Source organism: Anas acuta, chromosome 2, assembly GCF_963932015.1.
Source record: "Anas acuta chromosome 2, bAnaAcu1.1, whole genome shotgun sequence".
Taxonomy (NCBI): Eukaryota; Metazoa; Chordata; class Aves; order Anseriformes; family Anatidae; genus Anas; species Anas acuta.
The window spans coordinates 2053846-2066942 of NC_088980.1; the positions used below are offsets into that span (position 1 = coordinate 2053846).

The 13097-nt window shown below is 39.2% G+C and overlaps 1 long non-coding RNA gene across 1 annotated transcript in view; it reads left to right on the forward strand.

The window, feature by feature from the left end:
• The first annotated feature begins 4857 nt into the window (after window positions 1-4857).
• The window catches only part of LOC137851637 (uncharacterized), a 30496-nt gene continuing 22256 nt past the window's right edge, over window positions 4858-13097 (forward strand). Inside the window, exons 1-2 of the long non-coding RNA XR_011093309.1 lie at window positions 4858-5938; window positions 9408-9472. This is a non-coding gene — a long non-coding RNA (uncharacterized lncRNA). The remainder of the gene's footprint in view (window positions 5939-9407; window positions 9473-13097) is intronic.

A 13097-nucleotide genomic window follows, 5' to 3' on the forward strand; every position in this document is an offset into this window, starting at 1 on the left:
GCTGGAGCATTCAGTTTTGATATATTTAAAATGATACTTTTTGCTATTTCAGTTTAAAACATGCTTTTCTATATCATTTTTATTTCAAGGAGGTGAAAGGATATTAAACTGTTGCTCATGCTGGCTTAACACCTATTATCGTGCTGTCCCAAATCAACTTTTTAACCTTTCAATTTTTTTTCCAACATGTCTGCCTAAATCTCCTTTTTATTTCAGCCCATAACAACAACATTCTCTACTAATGTTCTGTCTCATGTTTCAAGCCAAAAAAATAAACTATTATTTATCTATGTCTAATCTGTAAGAACATTTTATAAAGATGGTACAAATGAGTAATAAAGTAGAATTAAGATACGGAAAAAAAAAAAAAAAAAAAAAAAAGAGGTAGGATTTCAGGACAAGACCCCTAAAGCTGAGGATGATTATTATTAATCTCCCAAGGGAAGATCTGTATGGGTGGGCAAATAAAACAGGCTGTGGGAAACATCATTAAAATGGACATAATATGGTGAACAATCTGAGTCCATCAGTTACCTGTGGTTTCTGCAGGTATAATGAAGTAGATTTGGTCACTCTGAGTGTAAGAAGTTTGTTTTTCAGAGATTTATGGCATAGATGCAATGAAAATAAATGATTATATTTTAAAGGAACGATCCAACAATCCTTTGTGTTTAACAGATTTATTCATGTATTTGTACTCAAATGTTCTGACTGAATGAGAGCTTCACAGAAAAAACATTCCATCTCCTCCATGTTCAGGAATGTCTATCTGTAGCTTCTCTTTCTGTTTTATATCTTCTTCAGCTTTCAAGGAAAAGTTTCCATGCTGAGTACTCAGACTGACAGATGCAAGGATGTCAGAGCAACTCTTCTTGGACCACTGTCATTGTCATTCAGAAATGACAATAGCTTCAAAAAAACTTTCATGCACCAATGCTCTGTGGCAGCAAGCCTTTTCTGCAGAAGGGATACTGCTATTGCTAAATGCCACATCGAGGCATTTATGTACCACAAAATCACAATGCTGGGGGGTCGTGTCTCTCATAGGCTTTAAATACCTGAAACATCCACTGTGATAGCACAGGGATGCCAAACTGCCTTATTAAGAGATTTTGTCATGAGCAGACTGCAATGTATGCTAATTTATTCTACTGCAAAAGGCTACTAAGCAACTTGTAGAAAACTTGCCTTTGGTGTTTCTAGAAAATTTTGTAGTGGATACTGGCATATTTTCTCTAGCTGAAAATTTGAGTCTCTTTATACATTGCAGTAACAGTTTATTTGGTGCAATTAGAAAGATCAGTGCATCAAAGAAGGTGATGACCTGGCCCCATTAACTCCACTACATGTGGTTTGGGGATTTTTGTTTCAGACTTGATTTAGTTTTGTGTCTAGATTGAACATGCCCACAACTCATGTGGTATGAGGCTGTTTTAAGGATTAGTCATTTGTTCAGGTTCTTGCCACAGAATATTTTCAGTTGGAGGACACCTCTAAAAGTTGTCATGCCTAACCCACACAGAAAAGAACCAGTTTAGGTCAGGTTGCTTGATTTGGTCTGGAGAAGTTTTTAATATGTTGATGGATGAAGAGCCCTAACTTCTCTTGGCCTCTCTTCCACTATCTGACTAACCATAAAATGTGTGATATATTTCTCCATATCTAAGGGGAATTTCTCTTCTTTTAGCTGCTGTCTGTTGCCTTTTCTCCTATCATGTTGCAACCCCAGGAAGACTGTCTACATCTCCTCACTCCTGTTAGGTAGTTGAATAAAGCAAAAAGTTCTCTCCTTGACTTTCTCTTCTTAATACTGAAATCAGTGCCCAAAAGTCTTGTTTTCATGAGGGACCATATGCTGGGTGCTTGCAGTAGGGTTGCTGTTTTAATTTTCTCCCAAATGATTGCAGTTTGCACAGTCTGAGCCATCCCACTAAACAAGCCAATGGATGTGACTCCATCCACACAATGATGTGACTGTGGGGTTTACGACCAAACTGCACTTCTGCTGCAAAATGTAACACCACTGTAGATTCCTCCTATATTTTCTACCCTAATTTTGAATAGAGGATGGTGGTTGAGCACCAGTCTATGAGTGCTCTTATGATCATACTCAGTTTTGCTTCTTCTGAAAGATTATTTCTCTGCTGAAGGCCAGACACTAAAACACCATGAGCCCAACACTGTCTCAGCCCCAGAGATGACCCTGTGGAACTATCTTCCCTTGAGGAAATTGCAATGAATGTACACAGATTTTTACACTTCTGTTTTTAACAACTAGTTGGCTCAAGTTATTACAGCCTTCTAATCTTGCTTCCCCAGCCGCAGGAAGGTCTCCTTTGATTAAGAGGAAGAGCTGAAGGGCATGTTTTCTGCTTACCTCCAACACACTCCTGACCACAGATGAGTTGGGTACGTGCAAGAGGCACTAGGATACACCAGGGAGGTTCTCTGTTGGACAAGGAATTGCTTTCCAACACTTCATGTTTTCTGAGCAACACTAAAGTGGGATTCTTCAACTTAATTTCAGACATCTGCATGTCATCAGATGAATGACATGCAAAGAGACCACAACGTGGAAGGAAATATGTTCCTCTCAGTATCACTGCAAATGTTCACAATGTTTTATCAATTCGTAGATGTTAGTGCCAAAAGGGATTATTAGACCATTCAGCTGGACTTATTGTATTACACAAGACTTACAAGTTCACTCAGTTTTCCTCATGATGAGCCACAGACAGATTTTGCAATGCACAACAAAATGCAGCTTTAAGCTCTGGTCCCAAGCACAGCTCTCCCAGTCCCAGATGTGTCCTGATCCTCTCATAAAAGCAAAGTATGGTAGCCAGAAATAAAGGGATTTTGTTTTTATGAAATAAACACTTGGTGTTTGCAAAATAAAGCATTATATCCTAAACCATTTTTTGAAGAGATAAAGGTATATTTTGAGAAAAACTTTTTTTTTGAGGGGTTTGCTGGATTACTTTCTTGTTGTTGTTCAAAGCCATCATGTTTATGGATTTCAGTTGCCAAAATCCATTGGCTATAAAGCAAAAATATAAACTGTTGGCTGCCAAAAGCCCAAGATTTAATACACATATATATATATATACACATAAATTGCTGAAATTTTGCCTTTTTTTTTTTTTTTTTTTTTAATTAGACACAGAAACTTTTTGGGGGTGACAACAGGGAGTACTTTTCAGTACATTCCAACTATTATTCCTATGAATACATCTTTTTGCTTTCTGATACTAGAAGGTGTATCTTCCAAAATCTCTAGTATTGCTAGGAAAGAGTGTTTAATTAATGCAGAAGGATTTAATGAGTTTATAGTAGTCATTCATCTTGTGATAGAGGTAGGAGGAGGAAGGCATGGTGATGTTTTCACACTGAAAGAGAAAAAAATTAACTTGCATCATTCTTCCTTATTTATTTTAAGTATCACCATCTGGCTTGTAAATCTTCATTGGCTGTCAAGGAATGTAGCCTTCCTTTCTAAAGTTATGCTTTTCTAGAGATTTAAAAGCAGGAGGAGGAGAAATATAGCTAAGAATGTAATCTGAATCCAAATACAGATGTCTATTGAATCTAAATACACTCTTGGCTCTCCAGAGACATTGTTTGGAGGTTTCAGCAGACCTTTTGCTCTAACAAAACGTGTGAATCTGTCATGCTGAGGTCCTGGATCAACATTAGGATTAGCATAACAGTGGTGGCCTAGATGCAGCTTAACATCAATAGGTGACTTTGAGTAGTGTGAAGCAAGAGACCAAGCACACATTCCTTGTAAATGACTTCCAGCACAAATCTGATTCATTCATAAGTTAGCAGACATCTTTTCCACTGGCCTGGGATCAGAAAATTAAGTTTTTTATTCAGTCTTCCTGTTTCTTATTTGATCTCCATTCTTAAAGACTGTCGCCTTGAAGTTTTGTTGGCAAAAGATGTGATGAAATGAAAGATGGAGGACAGCACTGCCTGGTTTGGGACGAGCAGCAACGACAGACAAGGGAAGTGGAGGCAGAGGAAGAAGGTGAAGGAAGAAGGATTCAAGGAATCTCTTTTCTGAATATATTTTAAATGTAAAACTTGCCTTTGCTTATAGCAGGAGAAACGTTACAGCTTGTACACTTCATTGTGGTTCCAGTTCCGTGGATATGAGAGATTTTCATTTTTTAACCTCCCTCAAAACAAACAAACAAAAGAACAAACAAACAAACAAAAAAAAATCCCCACAAACCAATCTTCATAACATCAAGATATCTCTAGAGATGTGGCTGTTAGGCAGTGATCACGGAAGCATAAGAAATAGTCAGGCACAACTTCATAAAAGCACCAGGTACCTAATCCCAGTTCAACAGCTGACACAGTGAGTGGGCAGCCAGGGACACTTAGAAGAAGACTTAGAAGTTTAGACACACAATAGAAATTGTTTCCCATTAAAATGTAAGCTTCCTAAGAAGCTGTTCATGTTTTCTCCCTCCCACACACCCTGTGTTTTCTGCTATTTGCTGTTTTTTTCTCTTCATTCTCTCCACTCACAAGAAGATACTTGTACTGAATCGAGTTCTAATTTGAAAATAGGGTTGAAAACTGGGAAAGAGTTTTAAAAGGATTTTACTTGGCTGTTTTATCTTAAGCAGGTGCAGAGCCCCTGCTCTATCATATGATGGAAATGCAACCCTCCTTTCACGTTTGCTTTGCCATTATTCAGTCTTTGCTTATGGAAATGGTGATGTATGCATGTGTGGTTTTTTTCTGGATATGGATGTGAAGACTGGAAAATTATGGGTGGAAGGGTGGAGGGACCCTTGCTTTAGCTGCTAAGATCACCTTGACCTATAATATTAATAAAACTCTCTGTCTCCTTTGTAACGAGTGGGGAGAAAAAAAAAAAAAAAGAAAAAAAAAAGTAAAGCTACTGTTTTAAGTTAGTTGTGTTTTTAATTGACTTTGCATGAGCATAAACAGATAGATTAAGTTCAGATACACGTGGACTCAATCTTTGCTTTGTTAAAATAGAATAACAAGATTAAAGTGATTACAGTAGATATAAAATATCTGGTCTGTACCAAAGCATGTGAGGCAATGTCTCATGAAATTGTTCTTGCCACATAAATTAAAATCAGCCTCTCTGTGAGCAGCTGCATAGGCCGATCATTAACTGAAATGCTGAAAACAAAGAACAGAGGGTAATGAATCATGCATAATATTACATGGCATTGCGGGAAAGCAGTTTAGTGGAATAGCCACATGGATCAGTGTTAGTTAACATCCCCATTCATGATCTGGCAGAGGAATGCACACAAGCATGAATGAAATTCGCAGATCTTACTCAAGTGGGGAGTGCCAAGTCTATCTGTGAGGACAGAGGATTAGTGGCCCAGGGCCAAAAGAGGTAAGGCAACAGCGATCCAAAATGATAATTAGTGAAAAGGGGAGCTGGGAATTGCCCATGCCAAAAGAGATGTAAGGGAGAGCAAATTAAATGAAGCTGCACAACGCGAAAATGTAAACATACAGGGGAAAAAAAAAGAAGCAACAACACCTCTCTGGACCCATTTCTATATAAAAAGTGAAGAGAAGTCTCAGAGTTTAAATAAATAAGGGAGACAATGATGTGTCTATTCAGTTTTTAAGCAACTGTGAATGAAAGCCTTTGCTATTCCAAAGGCTCAGTAAAACAGTGAGGAGTGTTTTCATAAATATATAAAAAGGAAAGACAGCATAAGATTCATATTTGGGTAATTAAAAAAAAAAAAAAAGTGATGCCTGATGAGAAGAGTCTGAAAGTCTGTTGATAGCCATTGCTTAGAGTAAGCATGGGTCTGAATGCCACAGGTAAAAGGTCTGCAAGTGCCTGTGGATGTTCCTGCTCCATGACATACAGGTGCTGGATGTACTGCTCCTGGGAAGCTGCCAACAGACCGGGAGGAAGGTGAGAAAGAGAAGTCAGTATGCTGGGAAGTTTAATGGAGAATGATCCTTTCACAAGGGAGAAGAACTGCAATTTCCATGAAATCTCCTTGGATTTGATGATGATTTTTAGCTGGAAGAACTCAGTAGCTGGCAGGCAAATATTATTATTATTAGTAGTAGTAATAATAATAGTAGTAGTAGTAGTAGTAATAATAATAAATATAATTAGAGCAGTTTTTTCCAGTCAAAGGGGCATTTTCTACCCTCCAATTTCCTAGCAACACACCATGCATTAGTATCTTGTAGAGATACACCCCAAATGGTGCACTGGTAAGTCCATGAATTCCAGTTGGCAAGCAATGACTTTGCCAGATACACAGTAGGTAACAGGAGTAGACCATGGAGAAGGGAAAAGGGTGGAAAGAAAAGACTGAAGCCATTGGTGAGAGGAAGTGAGGCATTGCTCATTTTGTTATTTTCTTAGACTCACTTTTAAAAGCAATGTTCTCATTAATGAGTTTAGACAAACACAATAAAAAGGCAATCTTGCTAGATTAACAGTTTTAAAAACTGTTTAGGTTGTTTTTCAATACTGTGATGCCAGAAAATGAAAAAGAAAACATATTTATCCCTTGGTATGGCACAACCTGTGGAGACCAGTTCTTCATACTTTGATCCTTTGCCTCTGAGAAAGAAAATAAATAAATAATTAATACAGAAGCATATTAACAATAGAAGGTGACAGACAAAAGCAGAATACTTCCTGCCTATGATGGGTCTGCAAAAGAGTAACCATACTGAGATGTGTGTCATAAATCTGGCTTTAAAATTCAAGACTTGCAGTGCTTTAGGTATGGTCAAAACCTGGCCTGGCTTGTATAGAGATTTTCATTAGGGGAAAAAGAATTTTAAAATATAATTTCTAAGAGAATGAGTGATCTGGGGGCACTCACTGTTTGGCACCCATTCTTAAATTCTTTTTAGAAATGCAGAACTTCGTCTTTTTTAAAATCAGATTTCTTTTTACTGTAATTCCAGCAGAGCTAAAGCAGATATACTCTCAAATCATTTCTATTAAAGCCAATTTTCCCCGGTGAGAAATCATGGATGTGGGTCTCTATTCATAAGACATAGTTCAGTTTTAAGACTCTCTCTACTGTAACTTCATCTGGGTTGGAGAGGCATTGCACCTGATTTTTATGGCATTAAGAAAAAGATGTACATTCTGAAAATGCCTCCTAGACAGGTAACAACAATCTTTTCCCTCGATGCTTGGATAGAGTTCCCCCTGTGATAAATGTGTAAACAGCCACTTGGTCTCACTTCATCCCCTGCCTCCATCTCAGCTCTCTGACTGCCTCTCTCCTTTTTAGCACTTCAGGTCAGTCTTTCTCCTGCAGCCTCGCAGTTCTTATCAAATTCACAGACAATATAGGTTGAATTAAAATTATGACAGAGCTCCCCGATCCCTGTAACTTCACCTCTTCTTGCAGAGCAGCATTCCAAGTGAGTCAAAATGGCTCAGAGATCTGGTTCTGAAAATAGGCACATCTGCAATGCTGTCAATGCTCTTGTTTGGCTGAAATTTTCCAATATTACTGTGTTTCAATGCAATTTTTTGTTGTTGTTGTTGTTTTGTTTTATTTTGTAGAAAACCAACTTATTTGTGTGTGTGTGTATTTCTGTGTGCACAAATTTTGGCATTCAGTATCTTGCCAAGAATTTATATAGGGACATAGATAGAAACAGACATAGATCTATTAATTCTAGGCAATTCTAGATCTATTAATTCTAGGCATAGATCTATTAATTCTGGTTGTTGGTGGTGTCTTGGTATTGTTGTCGACACTTGTGGGGAAATAAAGCAATTTTTTGCACATATTATATTCCAAATTTCTTTCCAGTCGATAATGGCTGCCTCAGCCATACTAAGCCGTGCTTAATGTGGCCACTCTATTTTCTTGGCAGACTGTCACACAGAGTATACCTCAGATCCCAAGTCTTCTGCTCCAAGTTCTCTCATTATGAAAATTACAGGGTACATCTTGGCCTTGTTTGTCCAATCTGAATGGCTGCTATTCCCTCCCTCAAACACCCAGTTATGAAGGTCCCCTCTAAGGCATACACTCACTCACACGCTCACACACACATATTACTCAACAAGACTCTATTTTAAATGCTAATAAATGTCTACGGCTGATTTTGTTTGCTTTTCTGGTTAACCATCTTTACTACTCCACCTCCATCATCTCTTTTTCCAGGAAGAATGTTCCATGTTCACCCCACAATTAAATTCCAGACAGCCTGTGAATTCAGCACTGAGGGAGTTCTTGGGAGATTTCATCTATTATGAAAGATAGATGAAAAAATAACAACCCTTGCTTGCTTCCAAGGTGTACAAACTATATTTGACCACCCAAACACAAGGCAATGTTCCTTCCAGTTATAGAAAAAATAAAAATAAAAAGCCCAACTCAGACACTATGGGAGACTCTTTTTTTGGAAATGCAACAGGGTTTAGTGCAAACCAAAACCAAAAAAGTTCAACCCAAACTATGAATGCAAGAAAGGGGGTATATGTGGTTTGCTCCTTTTAATAAGCTCCCACCTGATCCCAAGAGGGTTATTTATATTTTAACTACATATGGGACATAGGATCTTTATCACAGAACAGCAATTTACAAATTACAACATCTACTTCAAGGAAATTAAAATTGGATTTGGCTGAAGTATAATCACACTACTGTCTTTTCTCAAGGTCTTCTTTATTCTCTGCTGGACTCACCTCCACAGCCCACTACCAACCCAAAGTATCATTTTGAAATTCCACATATAGGACAGCAAAGCTGTCGCTGCTGTCAACCTAAATGTTCTTCCATTTAGAGATGCTCTAGGAAGAATTAACTGAAAGTATGGAAAAAAAAAAAAAAAATTGTCAGGAGAAAAAAAAAAAGGAGAATTCTGCCAAGGGAAGAAGACCCCACAGCAGAATAGAGAATTATGAGGAAAGGAGGCAGAAGGAGGTAATAGCAGCTGCATTTAGGACAAACGGCTTTAACTGCCTGAGCAGATTCCCCACTTTGACTCAGCATAGACACAGTCCTGGCCTTGTAACTCCTAACCACAGCACCTTTGGCCCACGACACTACATGACTTAAAACAAGGGACAGCTAGTGCCTCTGTAATGTTCCAGCTTGCTGACAGGCTGGCATGCTTTGGTCTTGAATTATTTCATTATCTAGTCCAACAATCCTGCTTATAGAAGGGTCACCTATAGCAGGTTGCCCAGAGCCACGTCCAGATGAGTTTTGAATTTCTCCACAGATGGAGACTCCATAAAATCTCTGGGCAACCTGTTCCAGTGTTTAACTACCTCACAATAAAAAATATGCTGGTTTTTGTTTGTTTGTTTGTTTGTTTTTCTTCTGTTGAAGTAGAATTTTCTCTATTTCAGTTTTTGTTCACATGACCTCTTGCTTTGTCACTAGGCACCACTAAGAAGAGTCCATCTCAGTCTTCTTCACTACCAGTGGTTGGGTATTTCTATATAAAGGTAAGCTCCCCCTGAGCCTTTTCTTCTCCCAGCTGAACAATCCCAGATTTTTAAGCTTTACCTCATAGGACAGTTGCTCTTAAGTCCCTTAAAGGCATCTTGTGGCCCTTCACTGGGCTTGCCCCAGTGTGATGAGGAGCCCAGCGCTGGACCATCTGATGAAGTGTCTCTGGCAGTGCTCTTCCTAATGAAGCCCAGGATGTTGGCTGCCTCTGCCACAAGGACACGTTCCTCGTTCATTGTCAACTAGGTGTCCACCAGGACGTCCAAGTACTTTCCTGCCAAGTTGTTTTCTAGCCAGTTGGCCATCAACCTGTATTGATGCAATGAATTGAATGAGCTGGGACTCTCAGACGTACTCAGCACGTCCTGTAACACAAACCAGCCAAACTTACATGCAGACCCAGCAAAACCCTTGAACTCCGCTTCAAGGCAACACAGATAAACATGGTGATTCCCTTTCCTCTCTCCAGTGTGAGATAAATGGGAAAATGAGTGTTTGCTCCATTTACTGAAGATGTTCTCATGGACATCATGCAAGACAGTAGAGCCCAATAGGAATAAAAGCTGTGGAAGAACTAAAGTAATGTACAGATTTTTATCAATTGCCCCTATATGATCCCAGAAGAAAGCTACATATTTTTGAGTTCCAAGTAAATATTACCATACACGCAGAATTTTTGGATATCCTAAACTCTAGACTTATAGGTGTTTGAACTGCAGTTAGATGGGCTGTTAGTATGCCCGTTATTCACTACTGACTATAAAAGGTATGAGAAAAAATGATCTTAGATTAGACAACTTAATAAATTCAAAAGAAGCTTCTTCAAATGCTGAAAATGGAATCACTGTCTCAAGGTCTTTAGGGTGCTCTTTTGAAAATTTCTCAAGCCATCAGATTGGCGTAGGTCACCCTGAAGAGAAAAGTATTTTTGCAAAACTAAAATGGGCTAGCAAAATCCCAATCCATTAAATATGCCCTTCAAAAAAAAATTTGATATCTATTCTTTTTTTCTTTGACATAGATGGAAAAGACTATTATTTGGAAGATGAAAATACTTAGGGGTAAAAATGTGGTGATATTTTTCAAAGAGATAGATAGATAATTACGTGATAGAGGATGAAAAGAAAGACTGTAACTATTGTTCTAGTCTGACTGAATATCTTACAAGAAGGGTATTGAAGATGGTCATCAGTTCCATGCCATCATCTGATCAGAACCAGGAAGATAATCATCAGAGAGAAGATGAATAAAAAACTGGCTCTTACAAGCAGAGAAATTTTAGCTCCACTTCATTTAAAACTTCAAAAGAGGACATTACAAGATTAGACTAAAAACTTGGAAGGAGTTCAGCTTGCGCCGTATGTTATCCAAATGCATTCAACCCTCCTTGACCCTGAGTGTGCAAGGCAGCTGGAAGGCAAGCAGTCACTGCATGGAAGGAATGAAGATCTGGTAGTTAAACCATTAGAGAAGGCCCCAGGAGAACTGCTCTTATTCTTCAGTATGTCCACAGACTCCCCACATGAATGTAGGCACGCAGTTTAGTCTCTGTGGGCCTCCCCTCACTTCTGTGATGAAAACATACCAATGGTCCACATAGCTCAAAGCCAAAATGATCTGACGCTAGTGGCCACAGAGTCCAGTTCTGCAGAACACAAAGGCTAACTCATTTATTAAACCCAGCCTCCTTCTTGCCTTCCCTATTAAGAGCAAAGCCTTCTCCATGGCAAGGCTTTCTCTTACAGCTTACATTTAAAAGCCCAGAGTCATCCATCTGGCTGTGGGCTCTACATTGAGAAGACTAAATAAGGACCTCACACGTAGTCAAGACTCTTTCCAGTTATTGCAGAAAGGCAGCCAAGGAGTATGCGACATCTCAGATAGGCTGAAATATCTTCATGGGTTACCTGTTTGCATGAACCAGCTCTTTCTGTTTATAAGGTCTTTCTTGGACCTGGATGCTGCAGGAGGTTTCTGAATGGCCCTATGGAAATACAATGAATAAATATCGACTATTACGGGAGCTTTTAATGTTTTATCTTCAGCAGAAGTAGGTGGAAAAGGACACCTTCCTTTGGCTTGTCTTTCACCTCCTATGTCTAAAGTCTCACATACACTGGAGAAAACACTTGACAAGGATGTGGCGTTTCATAGTAGTTTTACCTGCTGCTGTTTTACCTGCTGCTAGCTCTGAGAACTGCCCCATCTCAGTATAAAGAGGCAGACTTAGCAAACAGGACTTAGAGTAGTTTTGCAGTTGGCACAGAGTGGACACAAAGTAGAATGTGCACCCCGTAGGGACAAAAAGATCCTGCATCTCCACTGATGTCCTCCATCATTGTATTTGTTTTCTGCAAATGATCCACTGGAGTTATACCTTTACTTGGTACTTCTGATGTTCCACTGTTAATTCCCTTAAATTCTTCTGCCAAAATAGGCTTCAAAAGGCCCCTGAAGTGATCTGATGGCTCTCCTTCTTTCATACAACTGGTATCCTGGACGCAACATACCTGTCACACGGAGCTTTGCATCACAGGAATGAAAATGCTTGTGAGGTCTGAGAGAGAGTAGTGGCATTGCTTGTCATGCAGACATGGCTACAGAGCGAGAAAGAAAGCATCGAATAGGTAGAAGTTTCTGGTGACAAATCTGGAGAGAAAAAGGTAAGAATTGTAAAGCAGCACTGCTGGGGCAGGTTCAGGGAAACCTTTCTTTTCATTGGCGTGCAGGAGGTGACAGACTGGGACAGGGAAGAGTTGAGTCACTCGAAGTGCGGGAAGCTGTTGTTGGCTGGATGAAAGAAAATAGAGGAAACAGGAGGTGCACAGAGTGCTTCAGAGCATAGATGTATGGTCACCATGGCAATCAGCCCTCCCCTTCTATTAAACTTTACCCTGCATATAAATAGTCCCAATATAGATAAGGTTTCGTGACGCATTCAATATAAACAATCCATTTCAATTTTTTTTTTTAATAATGATGCCGACACTGAATTGTCTGGGCAGAAAGGGGTTTAGACTCTTTTATTTAAATAGAAAAAGTGAACATGATCCAGCAGTTTCCACAAATAAGGTAAGGGAAAATATTTTGCTTTGCCCAAGTTAAAGAAAAAAAAAAAAAAGAAGGAAAAATTGGAATTTGGAGTTATGTCTCTTTCTAAAATAAAATTCACACATATTTGGCAGAAATATAAGCCTTTGAAAATCATCCTTTGCATGAGAGATTTGCAGCTATCATGTAATTCTTCCATTCCAACTGAGCACACTATATCCTCACCGCACAATTCTGTGGTCCAGCATGTGAGGGATCTGTCTTCACAAGATACTTCTGCATCCTTGTGGTGACCCTTTGGGAGACACAGTGGACATCACAGACTGGATGCTAAACAAATACATCTGACCCTCCCTTCTTTCATTCATCTTCACCTATGCTGCTATGCATTCGTCATGGCTGTAGAGGGCATCCCTCCTTTTTGCTCCTTAGAAATCCCATGGGTGCCAAGCATTAGGAGGAACGGGAAGAAAGTCTTGCATTCTCCGTGACAAGGGGAAGGCTGTGGAGGAAGGTGAAATAGAGGGATCAAGACCCAGATGATAATCAAAACCAGACCATATTGAGACA